The 27,327-nt window shown below is 41.1% G+C and overlaps 1 protein-coding gene across 8 annotated transcripts in view; it reads right to left on the bottom strand.

Moving 5' to 3' along the window:
• INPP4A (inositol polyphosphate-4-phosphatase type I A) overlaps positions 1-27,327 on the bottom strand; it is a 195,754-nt gene that overhangs the window by 105,680 nt on the left and 62,747 nt on the right. For all 8 annotated transcript variants that reach the window (XM_074965253.1, XM_074965276.1, XM_074965257.1 and 5 more), the window contains exon 2: positions 10,689-10,757. The gene's annotated coding sequence lies outside the window, so the exon portion shown is untranslated. The remainder of the gene's footprint in view (positions 1-10,688; positions 10,758-27,327) is intronic.

The raw sequence follows: 27,327 nt of genomic DNA, 5'->3' as shown, positions 1-27,327 counted from the left end.
AGGAAGGATTTTATAGCACTGTATACAGAAAGATGTTTACCCTTCCCTTTATATTTATGACAAGGAAGCATTTCCAGTTCCACAAAGAGGGATAGATACAAAGAAAAGGAGTAGAGAAAACAGCGTGTCATCTTTTTCAGCTAATCAAGGAACAGCATTGGCAGGTTCTGAAAGGAGTTATGGAATAGAGAATTTTCTTGAACTGAGAAATGGATTAGATTAGAGACAGATTTTCTTCCTTATTAAGAGCTCTAAAGGGGGGGGACTTATTGGAGAAAATGTTTACAATAAGATTGTTTACATTTATCTGGCAAATCATGTCTCACAATAGGTTTATCCTAATAGAGTACATTTATATTAGATATGGGATTGACCCAACAAAAATAGAGATTTCCAGAATTTACAAAAAAAAAAAAACATTGTGCTCAGTCATATTTTTCAGAAAGTTTGAAATAAAAGTTTTTGACTCAAGTTGGCATTTGTGATCCTCCATGTGACAGCAATCATCCTTCTGAAAAGTGATATTTGGGATAGCAATATTTGAGCTCATTGCCTATTTCAAACAATCAGGATTTGATTTTTAAGAGGTGACCTTTTTGTGCATGCAACATGGCACATGGAAACATTCAGGATATGTCTACACTTAAAGCGATGCAGCTGCATCGCTGTAGAGCTTCGTGAAGATACTACTTATGCCAACAGGAGAGCTTCTCCCGTTGCAATGGGTATTCCACCTCTCTGAGAGGCGGTAGCTATGTCTATGAGAGAAGCCCTCCTGTCAACACAGCATTGTTTACACTGGGGATTAGGTAAATTTAACTACATCACTCAGGAATTTCCACACCACTGAGCAATGTAGTTATGCCAACATAAGTTGGTCACATATAGACCAAGCCTCAGGCACACATTTTTCAAACTCTAACTGTGGGTTAGTGGTTGTTAGAGCTTGAAAAGAGCATGTGCAGGTTGTTGGATGTGCAAAGTTACATATCCACAAAAGGAGGGTGATGTGAGATCCCCGTGATAAAAAAAGCACAGCTAAAATTTTCAAGCTTGGGTGACTGAAGTTAACCACCTAAATCCATAATACTCTGGAGGTACCTCAATAAGCCCCAATTCAGGACAGTGCATAAATATATGTTTAACTTTAAGCACATGTTTAATCCTACTGAAGTCAATGGGACTTGTTCTTTTCTGATCTGAGATTTTAAAGTGGCCTGAATTTCAGATACAGTGAACAGACAATTGCCATTGACTTCACTATGAGCTGCAGGTGCTCAGCAAATCAGGTCACTTTTAAGGAGATACCTAAATATAGATTAGGCACTCATATCTGAGAAATCTAGTTTCAGGTCTTTCATAGTCAACTGCCAATAAAAGCTGCTAGAAGGCATATTCTAAAACTCAAAATAAGCAGAAATCTCTTTCTTGCAAGAAAAATACAATACTAGGTGGGTTCCATTTACAGAGCTTCCAACAGTCACAGTATTTTGGTAGACAGTTGACTGTGAAGGTGCTCTTTAGGTAGATTTGGATTAAGTATTGATCCTTTCAATATGTTGTAATTAAACATTTAGTACTGCAATACTACTAGCAATCCTATTGCAGAATCTATGGATAAAATAGGACTTTTTAACAGATGGGTTCTCGAAACTTGTAACCCAAATACTGCAGTATTTTTACAATTAAAATGAATAAATGGAAATAAAAACCATGTGATTTTCAGTGAAGCAAATTTAAACAATCCAAACTGTTTTAACTCCTTGATACAAGAGTTGCATTTAATTCCAGGAAATCTCTCGTTCACTTTTCATGCTGAACAGAATGCAGAATTCAGAGTGGTAGCCATGTTAGTCTGTATCAGCAAAAACAACAAGGAGTACTTGTGGCACCTTAGAGACTAACATTTATTTGGGCATAAGCCCAAAGATCCAGCCATCTACGAAACATCAAATTGCCCCCGACTTAGAAATCTGGTTCCTTGGTGGAATGAGGATTGCAAATTAACAATCAAGGAAAGAAATAAGGCACACAAGCACCACTGCAGCACACAGGCTAGTGGCACGCAGGCCTGGGTGGCTTCAGGACACCAGCAACAGCTGTGCTCTCTCTGCCTTTGTTATCCTGAGGAGTGAGATATCCGCTAAAATCACCACCACTTGTGGAAAACGGTGCTGCAACCAGTGCTATTGCTCTATACTCGTGTATAAATATAAAGGGAAGGGTAAACATCTTTAAGATCCCTCCTGGCCAGAGGAAAAACCCTTTCACCTGTAAAGGGTTAAGAAGCTAGGATAACCTCGCTGGCACCTGACCAAAATGACCAATGAGGAGACAAGATACTTTCAAAGCTGGAGGGGGGCGGGAACAAAGGGTTCTCTGTCTGCGTGATGCTTTTGCCGGGAACAGAACAGGAATGGAGTCTTAGAACTTAGTAAGTAATCTAGCTAGAGATGCGTTAGATTCTGTTTTGTTTAAATGGCTGATAAAATAAGCTGTGCTGAATGGAATGTATATTCCTGTTTTTGTGTCTTTTTGTAACTTAAGGTTTTGCCTCAAGGGATTCTCTATGGTTTGAATCTGATTACCCTGTAAGGTATTTACCATCCTGATTTTACAGAGGTGATTCTTTTACTTTTTCTTCAATTAAACTTCTTATTTTAAGAACCTGATTCATTTATCATTGTTCTTAAGATCCAAGAGTTTGGGTCTGTGTTCACTTATGCAAATTGGTGAGGATTTTTATCAAGCCTTCCCCGGAAAGCGGGTGTAGGGTTTGGGGAGGATTTTGGGGGGGGAAGATGTTTCCAAGGGGGCTCTTTCCCTGTTATATACTTGTTAGACGCTTGGTGGTGGCAGCAATAAAGTCCGAGGGCAAAAGGTAAAATAGTTTGTACCTTGGGGAAGTTTTAACCTAAAGCTGCTAAAAATAAGCTTAGGGGGTTTTCATGCAGGTCCCCACATCTGTACCCTAGAGTTCAGAGTGGGGAAGGAACCTTGACAACTCAGTTTCATGCAACCGAGTAATTCCCTCCTCATTCAACCTCAGCCCTGGAGGTCCGTACACACCCAGGCGGGTGCTGAGAGTGGTGCTATGCACAAGCACTCTGAAGCAGAAGTGTCAATAAGCATGTCTTGTTTGAAACTTTAGGGGAGCTAGGGAAGGGAGTTCTGAATCTTAACTCTCACTTCCCATTGTGACTATATTGACAATGGTACCTCTGTGTGTTTTAGCTTCAGCTGCTGCCATTGTGGCCTTGAGGGGTTCCCCCTCCACACCTGCAGAATGCCTGAGCCACATACGGAGAAGAAAGAAGAGAACATGAGATGACATGTTTAATGAGATCCTGCGAGCCAGTGCTGCATCAAACCATAAGGATCAACACTGCAGACAGCCTGGAGAAGGGAAGAGCACACAGGAGGAAGGCCCAGCATTCCCAGCAGGAAAAGGAGAGGGAGTGCATGATGGGACTTCTCGGGCAGCAAACACAGATGCTGCAGACTCTTGTGGACCTACAGGTTCAACAGTCACGGGTTGACCTACCTCTGAAGTCCAGGGAGAACTCCATTACAGCACCTCCCGATACCTCCCTCCCCTTCAACATTCCACATGGCCTCAGAGGCTTCCTCCCTATCCCTATCACAACACCCCAGGGAACATTAAGGACAACCACAGCTTCATATACACTGACCTGTGAAAGCCATGGTTGCTGTATGTGCAGGTAAAATGGACATGAATGTCCTTTCCACTTGTTAAGTTCTGTTCCATTAATTTATTAAGGTTTTAAGTTGCACAGACTTCTTCTTGCACAGGTTTTGTTACTGAATAAAATACTATTTGGAAAATAATTCATCTTTTATTAGTTCAAAGCATATGCCCCAGAGTGCCTAGCAGTTCGGAAAACACCACTTACTTGTTACAGTACAGTTTGACACAATTCATAGGATCAGTGACAAAAGCAGTGTAATAATCAGAAATGTACAGCAAACACTGAAAAATTAATATGTGCATTGACAGTGTTGTAGTCATAGACGTACACCAAGCAACACACCATTCCTAACAGGCCCCAAAACAGCAGGGCCAGGTGTATCACAGTACACCATGCATTCCTGTGGCTCACTGTTAAAGTGCTCTTTTAAAGCTTCCTGGAGCAGCATAGCTCCTGTGTCTGGCTGTTCAAACTCAGCAGACAGCAATTCCACCTCTATCCTCCACCCTGGAAGCAACTGTTCCCCTTTTGCTTCACAGATATTATGCAGGACACAGCAGGCAGCTATAACCATTGGGATGTTCTTTTTCACTGAGATCCAATCTTGTGAGTAAATAATGGCAGCGTCCCTTCAATCTACCAAAACTGCATTCAGCTGTCATTCTGCACCTGCTGAGCTGTTAGTAAAATTTTTCCTTGGTACCGTCAAGCTGGCTGGTGTATGGTTTCATGAGCCACAGGAGCAAGGGGTAGGCTGGGTCCCCCAGGATCACTGTTGGCTTTTCAACATCACTAGTGGTAACCTGCCAGTCAGGAAAAAGAGTCCCTGCTTGTAGCTTTCTGAAAAGTCCTGAGTTCTTAAACTGCATGAGAATGTCATGCACCTTCCCTGACAAGCCAACACGGATGTTGGTGGATCACCAGGGTTTCTTCACCAACACTTGCATAACTGTAGAAAAATAGCCCTTTTTGTTGATGTACTCTATGGCAAGGTGGCTGGTGTGAAAATAGGGATATATATGCTGTCTACTGCCCCACCGCAGTTTGGAAACCCCACTGCTGCAAATCTATTCACTATGTTCTGCATATTGCAGAGAGTCACAGTCCTGCATAGCGGGAGGCAATTAATGGCCCTGCATACTGGCATAACAATGGCCCTCACGGTGGATTTTTCAACTCCAAAATGGTTTGCCATCAACAGGGGTAGCAATCCGACATTGCAAGTTTCCACAGTGCAATCGCCACTTGTTTTTCCACTGTCAGTGTAGCTGTCATTCTGGTGTCTCTGCGCTGGAGCAATCTCAGCACGCATATCCAGGAATATGGCCTTGCGCATTCAAAAGTTTTGCAGCCACTGCTTGTCATCCCAAGTTTGCACTACAATGTTATCCCACCAGCTAGTACTCGTTTCTCAGGCCTGGAAGCAGTGCTCCACCATATGCAGCTGCTCCATGAATGCCACCAACAACCTTGAATTAGTTCTCACTATGTCCCACAACCATCTGTCCTCCAAGAAATCATCATGTTCCCCACTGCTGTGGTTCTTCCTACAGCTCTGCAAATACCAGAGAATTGTGCGTCTTGTGCTTGCAGTGCTAATGACAATAGTGCAGAGCTGTGCAGGCTCCATGCTTCCATCAGAGATGGCGGAGAGCAAGAACCACACAGGTTCATAAGAATTTTTAAAAAGGTGCAAAAATTATGGAATATAGATGACATTCTGTGATGGAGACACTTGCATGCTGGGATGCTGACCCCTTGCTCCCAGTCACCCCTGCACGACTCATTTCTGCCCAACCATGCATTGCCAAAACTTCCCAAAATACAGTAGGGCTGGACAGTGGCAGGTTACACACTGAGTTACCTACCTATGGTGCACTGCACTATGTATTGACACAAGCAGTCCTGGTGAACACATGCAATGCCGACGCAAGGAGCCAAGTATGCATGCACATAAGCGATTAACTGCAGCAGCTTTATGTCAACATAACTTGCATTGATCAAAGTTTGTAATGTAAACATTGCCTATGTCTACACTTAAAACATTATAATGGAACGGCTGTATCGCTGCAGCTACGCCACTGTAAACACTCCCTACAGCAAGGGGAGCAGCTCTCCCATTGCTATAGTTAATCCACCACCTCAAGAGGCACTAGGTAGGTCGATGGAGGAATTCTTCTGTCGACTTAGCACTGCCTACTGTGGGAGGTAGGTTGGCATAGCTACATTTCCCAGGGGTGTGAACTGTTCACACCCCTGAGAGACATAGCTATGGTAATGTAAGTTTTCAGTGTAGACCATTCCTGAATGAAAAGATATAAATTTTAAAAACTTGGCTAAAAACGAATGACGGAAGTGGTGGTCATAGCCTCATGGACAAGGCTGCTGCACCAAAAAACAAAGAAAGCACAGGGCGGGAGACCCAGGAGACAGGAGGTAGGGAGAGTTCTCTCTCCCTGGGAAGGGCCTGGAGCCCATTATTTTGGGACTGGCTGTGGCCAGGAAACAGAGTTGCAGGAAGTTTTTCCTAATGTCCAGCCTAAACTGTTTTTGCTGCAATTTAAGCCCATTGCTTCTTGTCCTATCCTCAGAGGTTAACGAGAACAATATTTCTCCCTCCTCCTTGTAACAACCTTTTATGTACTTAAAAACTGTCATGTCCCCTCTCAGTCTTCTCTTCTCCAGACTAAACAAACTCAATTTTTTCCAACCTTTAAATCATTTTTGCTGCTCTTATCTGGACTTTCTCCAATTTGTCCACATCTTTCCTGAAATTTGGTGCCTACAACAATACTCCAGTTGAGGCCTAATCAGCGTGCAGTAGAAAAGAAGAATTACTTCTTGTGTCTTGCTTAAAATACTCCTACTAATATCTCCCAGAATGATGTTTGCTTTTTTGTTGTTGCAAGTGTTACACTGTTGACTCATATTTAGCTTGTGATCCACTATTACCTCCAGATCACTTTCTGCAGTACTCCTTCCTAGGCAGCCATTTTGTATGTAGGAGTGGGATTAACTCTGGTGGTGTGGCCCTAAAGAGGAGAGGAGCCCTGAGCTAAGATCTGCCAGGACCAGGGATTGAGGAAGAAGCCCAGGTGGGGCAATGGACTTTTTTTTATTCAGAGTTGAACCCCGGAAAGGGACTGAACTGTTAAAAATTTGGCCAGAGGGCCGAGCCACAGAAGATCCAGTAAGGCAGTCTGCAGAAGGGACTAGCTGGGACTGACCATCGTGGCCAACAGAGGGAGTGCAAGAGGCAATGTCCCCTGCAATGCCGTGTCCAGGCAGGAGTGGGTGCCCATGTCCACGTAAGGACATGAATTTACACTGCCATTCTCCCTCTGCATTCAGGCTCTTGCTCAGTCTGATTATTTCATCTCTAGAGTATTAACATTCATCCTTTCAGATCTGTTGCTACTGCTAAAATACTAGTTATCTCAGCTTGACTAGCACTGTAAGAGCCACATGGAAATGACCTGTTGGGCTGTATTAGTAAGAAGTCAAGTACCTCAGGCCAGGTACCAGCCACACATGCAGTTACTGCACTTCTGCATAAAAATCAGGTGTTGTGCATGCAAAGTCTTAGAGATAAGGGGATGGCCACATTTTTGAATTTGGGTGCCCAAAGCTAGGCATCTAAATCCACATTTAGGCATCTAGATAAAAGTGATCTGTTGTTCAGAAGTGCTGAGCATCTCCAGATTTCACTGAAGTCAATGGGAACTGCAGGTTCTCAGCAACACTTCGTATCAGCTCATTTTACCTAGATTTAGATGCTTACGGGTAGACAAGTTATGGGTCATGAAGTTACATAATATCTCTTTAACAAGGTCTGACATGTTTCATGAAATCCTTCCCATCTTTTTTTCTAATGCTCTTGCTTTTTGGGGACTATTACTACCTCCATTATTCCATCCTACTAAGTGGCTTCAGGGCAACTATGCAATTTTGTGTCCTCTCTTTAATTAATGCAACAACTACTTTCTTAGACACCTTAACATTTTCTAATTTCTGTTGCCTGCTGCACTCTGGATAGCTCATCCATCACCCACCTGAGATTGAGCAATAGGGATATTAGCTAGAGAGTACTAAATATTTTCTTTTGTGTGCGTGAGATCAGCTGCAACCGACACTTTTTGTCCAGATCTTTTGGTCCAGTTTGTGTTTTGCCAGATTGCTTTTCATCTATGTTCCTTTTCTTTTAAATATTAGTTCGTACGCCTCATACTCTGTTGTGTCCCCGCTTTAGCATGATTACTTCATTCTATAGTATATATGTAGAGTGCCAATGCACCTATGACATTGTCTTACTTCTTTGATTCAGTTGAATTGTTGGCATCAAAAGGTCTTTTTATCCTTCAAAATCCCATCAGAGATGGGGTTATTAAGCTACAATACATTTTCCATGTGGTACATCTTGTATGCTTCAGAAACAAAGCTGAAATGTACTAGAACGTTAGGTGCTTGGACCAGACAAAGTTATACAAAAAAGGGATAAAAAAACCTACTCAGCTACGCTCACTACACATTTAACCCTGCAGTAGGCACGTGTATGCTCTCTTCTGTGTTTTCAATGTATGTTGCCCTTTGTACTGGCAGAAAAAAAAGAGATCGGAGAGACAAGGGAACAGGAGCAAGCTATTAAATATGGTTTGTCAAAAATTTGTAACCTGCAATAACATTTAGCATTATAGGTGCATTATATTTAGAAATCTTCAAGATGTATTGAAATAGTTGACAAATGTTTTAAAGATACTTGCTGTTCTACTTAAGAAATCCAGGGCAAAATCCTGCCCCCACTGGCTTCAAAAGGGCCAGGATTTCACCCCTATTGAATTACTTACTCCCCCACCCTTTCCTTCTATCACAATGTACTGGACTCCACTTACTTCAGGATGTGCTTTATGAGGGCAGGTGCTTTACGAGGCATCTTCCAAGTAACTGATTTAACAGGCAGGAACTGCTCCTTAATGAGGACAGTATTGGCATAAATTCTGCTTAGCTGGCATGTATCATGGAGACATTACTGAAAGTGTTAACTGGTGCTAAATGTGTGTAATATTATATCTAATATTAAATCTGAGCTCAGATTTTTTTTAATGCAAAAGCTGCTAAATAAAGATTAAAAGAAAAAGAAAAAACCAAAGTGTACTCTAGTATTGCATTTCAAAACCTTTTCAAAAACTTATTTTTAAAAGGCATCTTCTCTTTGGCTCCTGAAATGAACTTCAGATGGGTGTATGGACCTGCTTATGTGGACCTCATTGCAGGATCAGGGCCTTAGCTGCGAGAGACACTTCATTAGGACAATATGCTGTCCCCATAGAGCTGTCCCAAATGCATCTGACTTTGCTGTTCTACCCCTTTTCTTATAGATTTCTGTGACTGGATGTATAGGGGTCCCAAGTGGGCTGTGATGCTCTGTTCTAATTTCATCAGTAAGAAGCACTGCTGAACTGGATGGCAGTGCAGGATAGCTCCAGGCAATGCTTTTAATGCAGAGGGTATCAGACAATGATTAGAAGGCGAAGTAAAGATGAAACGAGTCACTTGTTTTATTGCAATTCATTTTAATCCACATATAGCTACTAAGCTAAGGGGTCTAGCAATGCTTCCTGTTACTGGCAAATACCACCACAAAGGCCCCCTTTTAGAACCCGGAAAGACCTTCATATCCATGCACAGTTCCCAGATTATTTTTCGCTGAACTATTCTGGATATACTATAGGGGGAAAAATTACATATAAGCCAATGAAGCATGCAGTTGTGCATTGTATTTGCATTTGTTCAGTTCCCTGGCTCAAAATATTCACAAGCAATTTGAATTCCAGATTTACGTACACCAGTAATAGGTCGCTTATCCAGGCTTTCAGATCGCTGCCCCAGCAGTCTCTATCAGGACACATTTCTGATACAGGCAGACCCCAGTTATCACACGAGGGAATGGATTCACTGACTGCTGTAGAGGCAGATGGTGCAGTCTGATCTTCCAAATAAGCTTGCTCCCCTACTTACAGAAGGGCCCACACCACCACACAGCAGAAGCTGGAGAGGGGAACCGCAGGGAAGCCATTACTGACCACAGCTCACTGTACAGCACAGCAGTTCTCCAACCTGTTCATTCCATGCAGAACTCCGCAACAGAGTGCTCTGCTGTCCTCTAGTGGATAAAGCACTAGATTAGGAGTCAGGAGACGTGTGTTCTGTTCCCATCTCTACCACTGGCCTGCTGTGTGATTTACACCGTCAGCTCTGTGGGGCCGGGACTGTCTTGTATGGTGTGTTTGTACTGTGCTTAGCACAGTGAGGCCCCTATCTTGGGGGATGTCTCTAGCTGCTACTCTAACAATAATAATGAATCCGCCTTCCCTCTCTCTCTCTCTCATAACTTGCTTGTGAGAATGTTTCATTCTGTAGACCATCTCAAAGAGCTCTGCAAACACTTTGGTGCTACAAGGAACATCCTCTGAGCACCCGTGCACTAAAGCTATCCCTGTGCTTTCCAGGGTGAGCAGGCTGTGGCAGCGTGGGAAGTAGGCAAAGACAGAACGCGTCTTGCAGGGTGGATAATGGGGGAAGAGAGAGTGCAAAGAGCAATGAAAGGAGGGAAAGGAGAGAACTTAGCAGACTGGAAGCCCTTTCGAGGGAACAAGATTGCAAAGCTAGGTCTTCCAACAAAGACTTTTTTAAAAAAAATTTAACCCCTGCAAATTTTCAAACATAACAAAACCTCTGGTAAGGATAAAGAATTATCCACAGCATTCAAATAGCATAGACGTCCACAGCATGAGAATGCCATTGAAACTGAAATCCAGAATTTGTGGGATGTTGTTAAAACCTCATTGCTTGAGATGTTGAAGCTCCCACATACAATGTGTGTAGCTGTTTCCCTGCAATTTACCTTTAAAACTTGCTATTATTCAGCACCCTAAAGCATCATTTACTATAGTAATAACCACTAAAATGATGTTACATTACCTTACTCCATCTTCAGCTGCTAAAATCCAGCACAGGCATCCAGACTCAATTTTCTTTTTTAAATGAAACCTGAAAGACAATAAGAAAAAGAATCTCTGTGTGGAACCATAATAATAGAATAAGAATATGGAAAATAACTTTGGTATGAAATGAACATATGGTCAAGTCCACAAAAATATCATTCCATTAAAAAACTGAATCAAAAAGATGACTTTTTTTTCCTTTTGTAAGCTAACGTCTCAATAGTTGGAGAAGGAATCTAGAGTGGGGAAAGGAAGCATGTTAAAAGGTGCAAGAGAAATTTCAGAAGTCATATATTATTATTGTAAAGTCTTATGCTTAGAGACTGTGATTCATGTGTCCCTTACACTATAAAAATATTAGTGAAAACAGAATACATATCGATACAACTAGATTCCAGGATTGTCACTCGGTGTGTCACCCTGGAGCCTATTATATCTGTAGAGCATCTGTAGAGTGTGAAGTGATGAAAACAGCCACAAGCATGGCTGAGGGCTCTTTTTCATCAGAATATCACCAGGCTGAATCATCACTGGGTTTCACAGTATGTCACCATCGAATTGTTAAGTTCGCAGCCATTTTGGCTTTACTAATTACACTCGTTGTACAGCTACAATAAAGGCATGTATCTATGCCTTGCCAAGAGTCCTAAGCCACTGTGATATCAGAGGTAACTCAACCAATCACCACCGTACTCTACAGTTAATTTGTATGTAACAATTTCACTGGTTGCCTAAAGGAGACTGCACAGATGGTGGATTATTTGGCCCAACCACCATGTCCGTGTGCCCTACTTCCACCCACACAAAAACACCAATATCCCAGCACAATCCCAACTAGACACAAATCAACACAACCACCCACACAACACAACCAATAACGCCAAACATCACAGATTGTCTGTTGCGTCAGTGTGAAGCAATGGAAACAACTGCAAGCATGGTTGAGAGCTCCTTTTGCAGAATATCATCAGGTCCAATCATCACTGGGTTTTTCAATCAGTTACCAACCAGTATTTAAGTTCTCAGCCATTTTCAGCTTTTGCACACAACTTTATGAATTACACCTGTGCGACAGTCCAGGATTTCAGTTACTAATATATACTAAAAATGCTCTTTAATCACTATTAAATTCTGCAGGCATACTCAGAGTACATCCACCCCACAAAACCAAACAAATAAAAACAAACCAAATCAGCAAGGAGACCCATTCAACTTTAATGCCACACTTCCCTATAGACCTGCAAATCACATAACAGGAAAGGCAGGCCCTTAACACTAATGCAGCAGGAAAGTTCTCTCCCATGAAGATTCTGCCTCTGGCTCCATTTCTGTACCCAGCATACACCATATTATGATCCTACAGCAACAAGGGAATTGCCCTGCACATGCATAGACCACTGAATAAATATTGTCTGACTTTCATACACGGCATGAGAAACTGTGGAAACTCTGCTCTGTCAGAAAGAAACAGGAATTTATCTGAGCCCATGTGGGCGGGCTGCCTGCATCAGTGTTGATTCCCCAGAAGCAAGGACATCACAGCATGGTGTGTGCTGGGACTGCACAGTGGAGCCAGAACTAGATCCAGTGGAAGCAGCTTCAGGGGAACTAACTAGGCTGGTAAGCAGGCATTCATCACACTTTGCTGAAGTACAGTCACTTCCCTTTAAATGGAGACTATATTCCTAAGCAAGCGATTGTGCAACATAATCCCATTACAAACTCCTGCTGGAATTAGTGGTGTGAGTGTCCACATTGGCAAGGACTGCGCAGAATAAAAACTAAGTATTACTGCACTAATGCCGCATCATATTGTCTGCAGAAACATGTGGGGGGAGCCAAAAAAGTACCTTTGTTATCCCAGTTTGACATCTTTGCCTGTGTCCCCATACCCAGAATAATAAATGCCAAATGTCTCAACTGACTGTTAAGGAGCCAGAAGATTATTTTATTAATTAAAACATTTTATTTGAAGAGCAGAAAAAATACTTCAATTTGACCTATTTTATGCATAATACCAGGTAAAATATTTCAGCTGAAACATTGGAGCCATACTGCTGCACGATTGCACTGTAAACACATTTTTATACTACGTTGCACATAATGGTATAAAGGTAACAGGTGCACGTACTCAACGGGCATTTCTCAAGCAAGATTCTTAGCCATTTTGAAAGAAACAATTTAAACAACCAAAGGCATCAATTAAAAATTAAACAACCAGAAGCCTCTTAAACATCAAGCTCTTAAAACTTGTAAAGTTTGGGGAAGACTCATACATAAAAACAATTAACATCACTGGTTTTACATGATACTCCAACTAAAAAGTATTAACCACTTTATGTTATTATTTGTAAATACAGTCTATGACATAGGTATTTACATTGCAGTTATCATCAAGGTATTGGAGTGCCTTTTAGAGCAGTGGTTCTCAACCAGGGATACATGTACCCCTGGGGGTACTCAGAGGCCTTCCAGGGGGTCCATCAACTCATCTAGATATTGCCTAGTTTTACAACAGGCTACATAAAAAGCACTAGTGAAGTCAGTACAAACTAAAATTTCATACACGGACTTGTTTATACTGCTCTATATACTGTACACTGAAATTAAGTACAATATTTACATTCCAATTGATTTATTTTATAATTATATGGTAAAAATGAGACAGTAAGCAATTTTTCAGTAACAGTGTGCTGTGACACTCTTGTATTTTTATGTCTGATTTTGTAAGCAAGTAATTTTTAAGTGAGGTGAAACACGGGGTACGCAAGACAACTTAGACTCCTGAAATGGGTACAGTAGTCTGGAAAGGTTGAGAGCCACTGTTTTTAGAGAATTGTATCAGTTCATATGAGAGGTCTATACAAAAGACCTGAGTTTTCTTTCCCGGTTAAAGGGGCAGGCAGGCTTGTCTAGAGTGAACTTCATTTCTTACTTCTAAGCCTATCTGACCTTCAGGTCGCACTGCAAAAGATTTTTTATTTAACTCTAGCTTTTGGAGAGAAAGGACCTTGATGATGGCAAAGGAGGTGGGGAGTTTTGTTGGTGGTCAAGTTTGGCCAGTGGGGTGAGCTGTTAGTTTTAACTGATTTTGTTTTCATTGGTAACATCAATCACAGGTGCCTAGAAGGTCAAGTAGGTGCCTTTTGTATTTTTAAAAATCTAAATAAATAAATAAATACAAATATTCTTATTTTTTCTGTTTTCCCCTGGTGAGAACAGGCTAGGTAGGGTAAGGTTTGGTATTTTTCCTATCCAGACTGACAGTTCCTATATACTAAAATAGTTATTTATAAAGGAAAGACTGAAAGTCACAATTAGCTACAATCACAGTAATAGGTGCGTCTATAAATTCAGATACCAAGTTATAACCCTTTAATGGAGAATGCCCCAGCTTAGCTGCAGGACATTTTATATGTTGCCAACATTTAAAATAGACAAGTCACTACTGGCTTCAAATTAGAAACAGGGAGTGAGAGAGATAATGGAGTGTACTGAAGCTAAAAATTCAATTAAGTTTCTAAATGGCTCAAAATGTGGTATCTAATGCTTATTCTTAGGGCCGTACCAAATTCTCGGCCATGAAAAACACATCATGGACCATGAAATCTGGTCTCCTCCCGTGAAATCTGGTCTTTTGGGTGCTTTTACCCTATACTATACAGATTTCACGGGGGGAGACCAGCATTTCTCAAATTGGGGGTCCTGACCCAAAAGGAAGTTGCAGGGGGGTCATCAGGTTATTTTAGGGGTCACAGTATTGCCACCCTTACTTCTGTGCTGACTTCAGAGCTGGGCGGCATACCATATCATGCTACTCTTACTTCTGCGCTGCTGCTGGCAGCGGCTCTGCCTTCAGAGCTCGACTCCCAGCCAGCAGCTGCCACCCTCCAGCTGCTGAACTCTGAAGGCAGCACCGCCACCAGCAGTAGCACAGAAGTAAGGGCAGCAGTACAGCAACACCCCCTACAACAACCTTGTGACCTCCCCCCTCCCCCCAACTCCTTTTTCGGTCAGGACCCCTACAATTACAACAATTACAATTGTGAAATTTCAGATTTAAATAGTTGAAATCATGACATTTACCATTTTTAAAATTCTCTGACCATGAAATTGACCAAAATGGACTGTGAATTTGGTAGCACCCTACTTATTCTCCAACCAGCCTCTTCCAACAATGAATAGAGTTTTATAATGAAGGTGTATGGTACAGTTAACATATAACTTCACCTGCTTTATTGACAAACAAAGGCAAGTTGAGCCAAATTACATTTGCAGCAAATGCAGACTATTATCCAGCCAATGACAGTATAGTATTGTAAGAGTGGCAGTGAGGTCCAATGGACTGAGCATAAGGCTAGGAGCTAGGATCTCCTGAAGTTTAACCCCAGCTATGCCATTAACTATCTCTGTGGCCTTGGTCAAGTCAATTCATTGCTCTGCCTCAGCTTACCATCAGCAAAATGGGATAACGCTACTTACCTACCTTACAAGAGGTTTGTGAGGATGAGTTAATGTTTGTACATTGCTCCAACAAAAGGAGGACACTACATGAACCTTAAATTTCACTCAGGTTATGTCTAGACTAGAAAAAATGGTCCTGTTTAGAAATGTGTTAGCTAACTCTATTTTAAACAGGATCTTTCACTTAGTGTAGAAAGGGCAAGTTATGCTTAAAAATGTGTTAGCTAGTTTTAGTCAACCCTAGCATCCCTACTGCTCTGAATTGTACTCAAAAGGTAAGATTTTATTATTAATTATTATTATTAAAATTGCTGAGCACTTGCTTGGGCGTTCCCATCTTGTGACACAATTACAGCGGCGTTCCCATCTTGTGACACAATTACAGCATGAATCCAATTTAAAAAACAAAATCTAGGTACATTTCCCCTGTGCTTTAATTCCAGCTATAACTAATTTAGAATATGACCTTCACTGCTTATTTTTCCATTCATTTGGGTTTTTCCAATTATTAAGCCAGGGTAGTCCAATGTCATTTACAACAGAAAGAATCTAGTTGGCCACTGAGCCCCGGTGAAATCTCTCCTGCTCAATCACCATATTGTATTTATAATTAAATTGCTTTGCAATAGCACTATGACGTGGCTGTGTGTGAAAATGCTCTCTCATATTACACCAGACCTAGGACTTTTTGCAGACATTCTACCTTTGGCTTTCCGCACGAAGAAAAAGATGGTGACACATAGAAGGTTCTTCATGCCCTGATGTGTCTTACTGCTTAAATTAAAAGCCTAGGGAAATTGGCTTGCAATCCACTTAAAATACAGTTATAAGTCCAGTGCTTGCTGCCAAATTTTGAAAGACTTTTAAGTCCCTCCCTGCAGGAAATGTGATGCACGTTTCTCAGCTCCCCTGCTGACAGGACTGCAGACTCTCCAAGTCCCTTGCCGCAGGTCTGGGAGAGAAATAAACTTCTCAGCTGTTAAGATAAACATTGAGGCTACTGTACAAATGGACAAAAAGCACCATTCTGAGCTCCAACTGCCGTCAAATCTTGCTTATGCCATTACCCTTATTGCAGCACATACGGCATGTGACACCACCCACTGCAGAGGAGACTCCAGAAAGACAGGAACAAAGGGGTACATTTACTATTGTGAGAATGAGTATTTGTACTGAAAATTCCCCACTTCTTCCCCATGGCTGCTCACTCCCTCCATGTCCCACAGACCAGGGACAACAAAAGCCACTCTCTTCTGGAAGGAGCAGGCAAGTAAGCATTTTCCCTTGTAATGAAATGTGTAAATACCACTGAAGTGTGTCTGAAACAACCCATGATACTGTGCGGGTTTTGTTCCCTTACAATGGGCTAGTTTATTCCAGCCCTTACTGCGCTGGGCAGTAAGTCTCTGCTTCGTGGCTTATTCATGTTCTTACTCCAGTCATAGTGTGGGAGAACAGGCACTATCTACCTGACATTCCGGCCTGTGAGCAAGGAGGGAATGGAGGGAGAAGAACCATCTACCCCACCCCCTTTATCATAGACTCATAGATACTTAGGTCAAAAGGGACCTTTATGATCATCTAGTCTGACCTCCTGCACAACGCAGGCCACAGAATTTTACCCACCACTCCTGCAAAAAACCTCACACCTATATCTGTGCTATTGAAGTCCTCAAATCGTAGTTTAAAGACTTCAAGGAGCAGAGAATCCTCCAGCAAGTGACCCGTGCCCCATGCTATAGAGGAAGGCGAAAAACCTCCAGGGCCTCTTCCAATCTGCCCTGGAGGAAAATTCCTTCCCGACCCCAAATATGGCGATCAGCTAAACCCTGAGCATATGGGCAAGATTCATCAGCCAGATACTACAGAAAATTCTTTCCTGGGTAACTCAGATCCCACCCCATCTGATATCCCATCACAGGCTAGAACAGCTGATGTGCTTCATGAAAAGGGGTGAAAGTTGCTCTCTCCTCTCCCTGAGTAATGGGGATGCCAAGGAGGAATTGTGACTGTATGAATCACTATTCTTTCCCTGGACGGCTCCTGGGGCAGTGCAGCTACACACTGCCCCTTACTCAAGGCAGATTGTAAAGTTACAATCTAGCTCAAAGGGAGTTTCCTGCTAACACATGTTAAGCACTTGTATTTTCATTAGTCAGCCTACAAATTTGGACAATGCTTTTCTTTCCTAGGTCAAGCTGTCCTAACTCCGGCTGTGATCTGCAGTTGAAGGGCGGTAGGCTATATTGTATATTGCTATTGTGTTCTGCCTGCCCCCATTCTATTTATTGTTTCAGAATCTTAGCCCATTTTTAAAACAGGGAGTAAAAGTTACAGGGGGGTTAATTGTTTTCCAGGGCATTTCTAATTTTACTGAATGATCATCTTGTTACAAAGAGGAGGGTGATAAATTGTTCTCCTTAACCACTGAGGACAAGACAAGAAGCAATGGGCTTAAATTGCAACAAGGAAGATTTAAGTTAGACATTAGGAAAAATTTCCAAACACTAAGGGTAGTTAAGCACTGAAACAAATTACCTAGGGATGTTGTGGAATCTCCATCATTAGAGATTTTTAACAGCAGGATAAACAAAAACCTGTCTTGGATGTTCTAGCTATTAAGTTCTGTCCCAGTGCATGGACTAGATGACCTACCAAGGTCCCTTCCAGTCCTACATTTCTATGATCTGTAACGTGCCCAGGCACATCCCCACAAATATTAACACTCAGTATTCATGTGGCTCCTGTAGTGACTGTTCTTGAAAATACTAAAAATTTATACTAGACAATATCACAATTTCATCAAAACATGCATGTAGAAAAAAGCAGAGAAAACATTTTCTTGGTCCAACTCCCACAGAATGATTTCATTCTCACTTGCATTAAATACAATACTTGTACTTCAGCTGCACTAAAATCCATTTCAGCTCCCCTTTTGTGTATTTTGGGATGAGAGAAAACACATGACCATGGTAGCTCCTCCCAGTAAATACTTGTGTAACCCATGTGCCTACTAGGGAGATATCTCTTTAAGAGACCCACTGGGGGAGGTAGGAGTAAGTTGTGTCGGGGTCATTGCTGCGAGGCAGATTAAGCACTCCACATCCAGATGCTTCTAGAATTGGGTGTGGTAGTTTTGCTCCAATAGGTTCCCTGTTGCTGGGGTCAGACTCCATGAGGGCAAGCAGTCAGGGCAACTGCTTTGCAGAAGGCCATGTGCCCTGTGTCAGTTGGGAGAAGCTGAGCCCAGGAGCAGAAAACAGGCTGTTGTCCCTAACTCAGAAGCATTTTGCAACAGTGATATTGTTAACCCTCTAACAGGGAAGCATGGGCAATGCTAATTATAGCCAGGGGAAACTGGGAGAGGAAGGTAACTATTTTGATTGTATGCTTTGAATGTTGTTTTGATTTTAGCCAAACTGTTCTAGTTAAATTGTCTCAACTAATCTGAGTCACCAACTTTTCTTTAAAAGTAGTAATGGGGAAAGAGTCATTTTTATTTTGCTATTTGCAGTTTTGTGTTTTCTTGTAACAGTGTAAATCTATACACTTAACTGAATGGTTGGTAAATCAATTAGCTGACTGGCTAGTGTGATTTCAGCAGAGGAAGAGTCTGCTTGGATTCCAACTGAAGATACCTACAAGCAAGTAGAGGGAAGATGTTATTTTAGACCAGGGGTCAGCAACCTTTAAGAAGTGGTGTGCAGAGTCTTCATTTATTCACTCTAATTTAAGGTTTCGCGTGCCAGTACTACATTTTAACATTTTCAGAAGGTCTCTTTCTATAAATCTATAATATATAACTAAACTAATGTTGTATGTAAAGTAAATAAGGTTTTTAAAATGTTTAAGAAGCTTCATTTAAAATTAAATTAAAATGCAGAGCCCCCCGGACCAAGGCAGTGTGAGTGCCACTGAAAATCAACTTGCATGCCGCAGGTTGCCTACCCCCGTTTTAGACTTAGCAGACTATAGATTTGGTGATCAAAGACTAACTGAGACATATTTCAGAGTAGCAGCCGTGTTAGTCTGTATTCGCAAAAAAAAAAAAAAAAAAAAAAGAAGGAGTACTAGTGGCACCTTAGAGACTCTTATCCTTGGTTAGTCTCTAAGGTGCCACTAGTACTCCTTTTCTTTTAACTGAGACTTAGGTGAACAAAACCTAAGCTTTTGGGAACTTCCCGTTTCTTCTCACTGTGTTTCTTTGGGGACTGAACTGTTCAGATTTTAGTGTGTTTTCTTTAATTATGTTATATATAACAGTGATGGTAATGTCTGGGGATTATAAAATAGCCAGGTCATGCTGTAAAACATAGATTATTTGTTTCTTTATCATAAGATTTTATAAAGTTATTTAATTAAATTCGTTTCTTTTGGGACTTGAATGTGGGGAGGTTGACCCTGTGCAATCCTTGCTGAAAATCCTTAGAGACTGAACTCTAGGTCTCCAGCTACTTTCTATGGGAGTTGGGTTTTTTTTTAAGGCACTGGAGACTGGAAATGAAGTGAACTCTAGCCCACCCAAAGGTTACACTTGCACACCTCCACAGTTCAATCATATGCCAAGTGTACAGTCATGGCCTGTAAATTAATAATCATGGGAAATAAGATTACAAAATAAGGCCCCAATCTTGCAAGCTGCTCTGTCTGAGCAGATCCTGCACTTGTGTTTTCTTTTAAATGTTAAAGGAAGGCTCTGTTTTGTTATCACAGCTGTATATTATGGTCCAGCCCAGTGACTCAGTAATACAGAGTGACATCATGAGACAGACTGGAGAAGGAAGGGAGTGACTGAGGAAAATTCTGAATGAGGACAGGTCACATCTGCCTGACTTACAGGAGGGAGGGTGAAGCACATTCTGAATTAGTGGACACCAACACACACAAAAATAGATGTGTTTTATAAACAGGGCTCTCACTTTCTTTAATTCTCTTTCAAATGTGAAATTCAGTGCTGGTGTAAGGAATCTGTCAAAACTTGGCTGCAATGTTCTATGACATCTCATCCATATACTTCTCCCTACCTCCCCTTATTTTGTCAGTTTTAGAGATCCTGGTTAACAAGCACTAATCCAGATCAAGCCAAAGTGTGCATTACCTCCCCAGGAAGCCTCTGAGAGAAAAAGAGGTTTCTGTCTTCTGAATTTTTTATTTTAGTGTATTTATTTTACAGTTAAAATTCCCTCTTTCTGCTGCGTTGTTTACCAAAATTTGTCACAAAGCATCGTACTTCTGCCACAAAGAGAGTCTACAGTCTTTTGACAAAGAGCATACAGGGAGTGAAAGTAAAAGTGACCAACTACCATCCTGTTCAATCTCACTACATGGAGAAGCATGAGAAGCAACTACAGAATAAATCTCTTTTTTCTCCAATGGATACAACTGATCTTAAAATTTGAGCATAAAACACAGCCTACACACAACATCTGGCTATAAACCATCTTTCATTTAAAGTTTTAGTTTTTTCCAAGGCATTAAAAGAATGATGTCTAATGTAGACTAAGTAGCTATGGGATACAAGGGAAGTAATATACATTAAGTAGCCATGGAATAAGAGGGAAGGTCCTCTCATAGATCAGTAACAGGTTAAAAGGATAGGAAACCAAGGGTAGGAATAAACAGTCAGTTTTCACAATGGAGAGAGGTGAACAGCGGGGTCTTCCAAGGATCTGTACTGGGACCGGTGATATTCATTAATGATGTGGGAAAAGGGATGAATTGCGAAGTGGCAAAGTTTTCAGACAAAATTTCAAAATTATTCAAGACAGTTAAGTCCAAAGCAGGCTATGTGGAGTTCCAGGATCTCACCAAACTGGTTGACATGGGCAACAAAATGGCAGATGAAATTAAACGCTGATAAATGCAAAGTAATGCACATTGTACAGATATAGTTGGGATTATTTTTTCCAATGATGGGTTCTAAATTAGCTATTACCACCCAAGAAAGATCTGGAGTCTCCATGGATAGTTCTCTGAAAACACCCACTCAGTGCACAGCAGCAGTGACAGATACAGGTAAAAGACAGACAAGGTAAAGGGTGTAAATGTATTAAACAGTAATCGGGTTAAACAAAACATTGGAAAAACAGGAAAAAATAATTCACACCATTTCTCATTTGAGAAAATGGTGCACTCTGATAGATATAGCCTTGGTACCTCAAGTAGAAGCACTATCAGTGCTCACAATACAAATAGGATTTAGCTGGCTCAACACTTGGATGGTAAGTCTCCAAAGTAAGACCCCTAAGTGCTTCAAGAAACGATGTTGGTGATTTAATAGGTGGCTTACTTCCATCAGAGTCACTACAGTACCCAATACCCAGGGACTCTAATTTTATGCACCCCCTATTAAAGTTCTCACTTCCCTGAAGCTTCCATTGGACACAAAATTCTTCACTCAAATTGTAGCATTACATGTGCTTTTAAGCAGCCACTACGTTTCACAGTTTCCATTAGTGTTGGGGAAAGCTATATAGATATATTGTACATAAATAGTTTGCACAATCAATCAACAAAATCTGTTAAACACTTTGGGATTTTTGGGGAGAAGATGAGCTCTATAAACAGAAGTTGTTCTAAATCTGTTGATCTCCCACCAAGTTTTTCAAGAATGCTCTACTCACATGAAAAATTTTAAGGCAAATCATTTCTGTACCCCAGTTAGTCCTGAAACATCACTTACTTTGTTTCTTCACAATGATACCTCACTCAGGGAAGCAGAGGAAATACTCTTAAAGCAACAGATGTTACTCATGCTATATTACAAATTCTAATATTGGCCACTTTCCATACATACCATTGTCCATTTACTATTTAAACTGATAGCACAATTTCCTTGAACTCAGTGTTTATAGAGTAAACCTCCTGTTCGGCCCCACCATCTTTTATTTTATAAACAAGCTTTGCCATCTAAACTGTAGACTCCATAGAAGTGCAGTTGAGGATACATAAGACGTTGAACTCCATCTGCTTTCACCATTTGTTTTTTGAAGGCATTGCCTTTCTGAGAGTCTAGATTACATGTCACCTTGGCTGCATCTGCACTGGGGAAACAGTAAGCATTTCTCTGTATACATTTTTCTCTGTACAACACCACCACAACAGTAAAAACATCTGTGCTTTCCAGGGGACCACTTCCACCAATGAAGCTGCACCAGCACAGGAAAACAACTACAGACCTTTGTAGTGTAGATACCACTGTGGGAGCCATACTCCTATTATGCACACTTCTCAGGACTGAGCATTTATTGCCTCAACTTTATAAGTTATATACACAACAGATTTTATAAGACTTGCTTTAAAATAGAAAAATCTAATTAATACTAATACGAATAATAGAACACTAAAAAAGCGAAATTCCTTATTATCACCAATACACACACACACACACACACACGCACGCTCACTTCCAGGCTTTGAATCATTTAAGAAGACTCCTCATTGAACATACACAGCTCAATATAATTCTTTTGACCAAACTTTTAGGAAATAGAAAAATCAGTACAAAACGATCGTGCTATTATTATTCTATATCTTTTCCAGGGAATAACATTGCTATTAGTGAATAATATGACTTTTGGGATTAAAGTCAGATCCCTAAGAGCCTGAAACATTATAGAAGTAGTATTTTGGAGCATGTTATAATTTAAGAAACTCAGGATTAAAATACATTTGTCACCTGTCACATAGGAATTTATTCTAGTTGCAGACTATTTAATGCCATCTAAAACCCAGGTGTTGAAAGATAATTCCTCTAACCAGGGTATTTTCTAATCTGAGTCATTGCCCAATTCATGGAAGTTTATATGTTCCTTAATTCACTTTTACCTGTAACATTTCTACAATCAACCCTGTGGCATTGCTAAATACTACCCAGAAAATAATCTGAATTAAGTGCCTTTTTTTTTTTAAATTAAAACACACAAGGTCACTCCCCAATCACGTGTGACTTTGTACTTTACCACTTTACTGCCATCCTTTGAAGCCTGAACAGCATATGCAAGATGAAATGCAAAACCAACATGAAAAAACTGAGCTAACCCCAGACTTCTGCATTCTACCTGACTGCAGGGGATATTCAGCACAGAAATAACATGGCATGAACTGAAGCCCCAATCTCGTTTACACAGAGCACACTGAGCCAGATTCATCCCTGGTGCTGGCTCTGAGGTGGCTATGAAAAGCTAGATCAGCAGCAGCTCAGTCCTTGAGGGTTGACCAAGCTTGTACCCCCTGCTCCCAGGGCACTGGTCAGTCAGGGAATACTACCCAGAAAATAAGGGACCTTGTTCCGTTAAGGAATAGGCACAGATTTGTTCTGACAATGCTTTCTCCCATCCTTAGCATGCCCCCTGTAACACCTTCTACACAGGGGACTCGTGGAGAGGGAGCACACAGAGGGCAGCACTAGTTCAGTACCTGGCAGAGAGGCCCGCTATGCTGCTGATATTCACTGGGGGGAGGGAGGGGACGGGAAGGGGGGGGTTGCACATCTTTTGTGACCTCTTTCCGCTATGTCAGCGCAAAGGAGCCTTAGGGCAGTGATGACTTGGGTCCTTCCAGAATACACTGGGGAGCAAAGAGAGACCAAGCTTTACTGGCCCTTTCCCCCTGTCTTTTAAAACCCAGGGAACAGTTCTAATCCAAACAGGCGACTTATCTGGAGACAAGGAAAAACTATAGAAACAAAGCAAATACTTCTGCCTCTCCATGAAATAAGTGTCTGTAAAGCAGTTAATTTAGCTTTCTATAGCTTGACACCATGACTAATTAGTCAATTAGAAAGAAAATTAGATTTTTAAAAAATGAAATGGTTCAGAATTACAAACACCAGGTTGGGCTGCTCAAGTTCAGGAATTTCATTTCCATTACACACACCCAGTTTCCAATTGTTTACCTCTAACTAAACCAAACCAAACCAAACCACACACACACACCAAAAAAACAACACAAAACGTGTGTCTAAATCTACTAAACCAATTCCCTCTTTTGTTCACCCCACAACAATTTTGAGTTTAAAACAAAAATAGCATGGCTGTTTTGAGCCACAGGACTAGTAAGACAGACATGATTATTTAGTTTTATTTAGTGGACTGCAGAGACATTCATTTAAAAGAGTCGAGTATCACAGAAAATTTGTTTCTAAAATACATCAATCACTACCTTTCTCCCCCCCCCCTCCATTTTGAAAAAAAGAAATAGTAATTTCATTTCAGTAACAGGACTAATGTTCCTCAAGGGTCTTAACCAGTCTCTTTAGAAAACCTGGGCATGATTATGGGCTGTGGGAAAGTACCTGTGGGAGAGAGTGATGGGGATACACGGCAGGTGTGTCTCACAATGTCAGGTGTCAAAGAATTCAGGAATTTAAGTTTGGTGTGAGATGCTTCTATTTTCTCCTTGCTCCCCTCGTAGTTTTTCAGTTTACTCTCAAAAGACAACACCCATGTTTTCTGTGCAAAGTATTTCTCAAGCCCCCTCTCCCCCCGCCGCATGGTGAGAGGGAGAAACACAGTGAATAAGTAAAGAGAGAGTCATTGGGCAAGCAAGCAAGCATGAAAATGACCCTGTAGCATGGTGATTAGAACACTCAATAGACCCCCTGCTCCAATTACTTTTTAAATTACTTATCTGTAGTGCAATAGCTGCAACAGGAGATATTGAGGAAGCCCTACCCGAGAATATCCTATAGTTCAGTGATTAAGACACTCACATAAGAGGTGGCAGATTCCTACTCAAATCCTTTCTCCCCTTCAGGCAGAGGGCGGGGGGACGACTTGAAGTGGGGATCCCCTGACATCCTAGGAGAGTATCCCAACCACTTCGCTAAAAGTTATAAGGGAGGTGGTCCTCCTCCTCCTCCCACACACAAACCCAGCCAGTTTGTGTAAGCTCTCCCAATGCAGCAGGTGAGTTACCAGATTGAGCCCCACAGGTGAGTTACAAGGTTTGTGAATTGTTGTGGAGCTTAGACATTTGAACGCCTGGTGTAGGGCTTGCAGGGTGCAGGCGCAGAGGCAGAAACAGACATCTAGGGAACTTTTACTACAAAAATGTAGGCACCAAGTGAGTTTAGGTGCCTAAAGGGTTCAGCAGCAAATGAGCACAGGGGCAGTGAATCCCAGTGGTGTCTGATTCTGGGATTTAGGCACATAAAGTGGTAGTTTAGTGCCTAAATCCTTTTGTGAATCAAGCCCAAATTGCCCAGATACCCTGCAAGGTGGGGGGATTTTTTATTTATTTATTTTTAAGTTTTGCTCTTTTTAAATTGATGTCCTTTTCCATGTAGGGGTATTAATCCAAACCCCGAGTTTTGAGAAAGAGAGAGAGAGAGAGAGAGAGAGAGAGAGAGAGGGAGACACACACACACACACACACACACGCGCACGCGATAACCAGCAGCCCTGGAGTTAACATAGCACTCTGTTGCACTGCAGTGGTTGCTCTTCTGAGGTCACAGAAAGCAAGTGTGGGTTGTGAACAAAAGCAGGGGGAAGAGAGGCTGCATTCAGGGCAGCTATTGTCATTTATACTAAATATGTTAATTTAATTTGTTTTGAAAATGTTAACCACTAATAGTTTAACTGTGTGTCTCAACTGCAGTATTGCAAAGACTGAACAACTCCCACTGAAGTCCTTAAAAGGATACTATTTTTTTTTCTTACTCAGTTTACAGATTGGAACTAGACAGAATACACATTCTACATACTCATCATACACATATTCAAAACTAAGTGCACGTACACACACACGCGCACACCCTCCAAAAATGCAGAGAGGTTTGAGAAAGGTTTTCCTTATTTCAGGTTTCAGAGTAGCAGCCGTGTTAGTCTGTATTCGCAAAAAGAAAAGGAGGACTTGTGGCACCTTAGAGACTAACCAATTTATTTGAGCATAAGCTTTCATGAGCTACAGCTCACTTCATCGGATACTCGAAGTGAGCTGTAGCTCACGAAAGCTTATGCTCAAATAAATTGGTTAGTCTCTAAGGTGCCACAAGTCCTCCTTTTCTTTTTCCTTATTTCAGTCAGTTCAGATACCCTTCCCTTGGTGTAGTAGATACTATTAAGGTTCCATCACAAGAGAATCCAGGAAACCACCATAATTTGCCTCCATAATATTATGTAGCTAGAGAGATGTAGACATAGGTTTTACATACCTAAACAAAAGGACTTTCCTAAATCATGAAATTACTCACTGACTGAAAAATCTGCTCTGGAAGAAGGAGAGCCAAGAGCGGAACTTTCCAAAGACCATTCTCATGCTACAACTTTTTAACTCCAATGGCACCTGAGGTCTAAGACTACAACAAGCACAGTGACTGAAGTAAAGACATGTGTTAAGGCTCACCTTCCATAAAGAGATAGGAAACAAATTAGAACCTCCCTAATTCACAGCAATGACAGAAAACCATTGTGAATCAGTACATTTTGTAAATTCGCAAGTAATTAATAACTCAAGGGAAAAAAAAAACACACATGGATAAGGTAGCACAATTCTGAAAATTGTAATTTACATTGTTTTTAATGCTTCAGAGTACACAAGCAACAAGGCATGGTATCGTCCGTAAAAATCAGTGCATCTTAGTGGTGTGAGACCTCATTACAAAACCCTCTCTGCTCGTAAATCTTTGAGGAACATGTGTCCCTTTTGTACAAATTATAAAGTATGGAGATTAATGCAGGCTCTCTTGTAGTCAAAAGTGAGTCAGCCAGTGGCCAGCCTTTTAAGCCACCTTCTTTCTGAGATTAACAGTGTAACACAACAAATGATCAGGTTGCAATAGGTTATTAAGAGCAATTACCACCTTCATTGTAAGGTGCAACCTAAAAGACAACTGCCTTCTAAATCCGAAATATATAAAGAAATAAGCCAAAAGCATAAAACAAAGTTGAACACATGACTGCAGCTGAAAAGGAAAGATTAATAGAAGGATTTGTGAAAGAAAGGACACTATTTCAGACCAAAACTGATGATATACAGTAATCAGTTATGAGGAGTACAGCAAAGTCTCAAAACTTAGTAGGATTCCACATGAGGATTAGCAGCAATTTTGATACGATACAAAAACTACTTTTTATAGTGAATGCCAACTTATAAAAACACTACTTTCATCACTTTACAAATTTAAGCTAAAGAAAGTCAAGCTTCTG

This window comes from Natator depressus, chromosome 1, assembly GCF_965152275.1.
Source record: "Natator depressus isolate rNatDep1 chromosome 1, rNatDep2.hap1, whole genome shotgun sequence".
NCBI lineage: Eukaryota > Metazoa > Chordata > Testudines > Cheloniidae > Natator > Natator depressus.
Note: the sequence above shows the minus strand (reverse complement) of the source record. Positions and strands in the feature narration are given on the sequence as shown.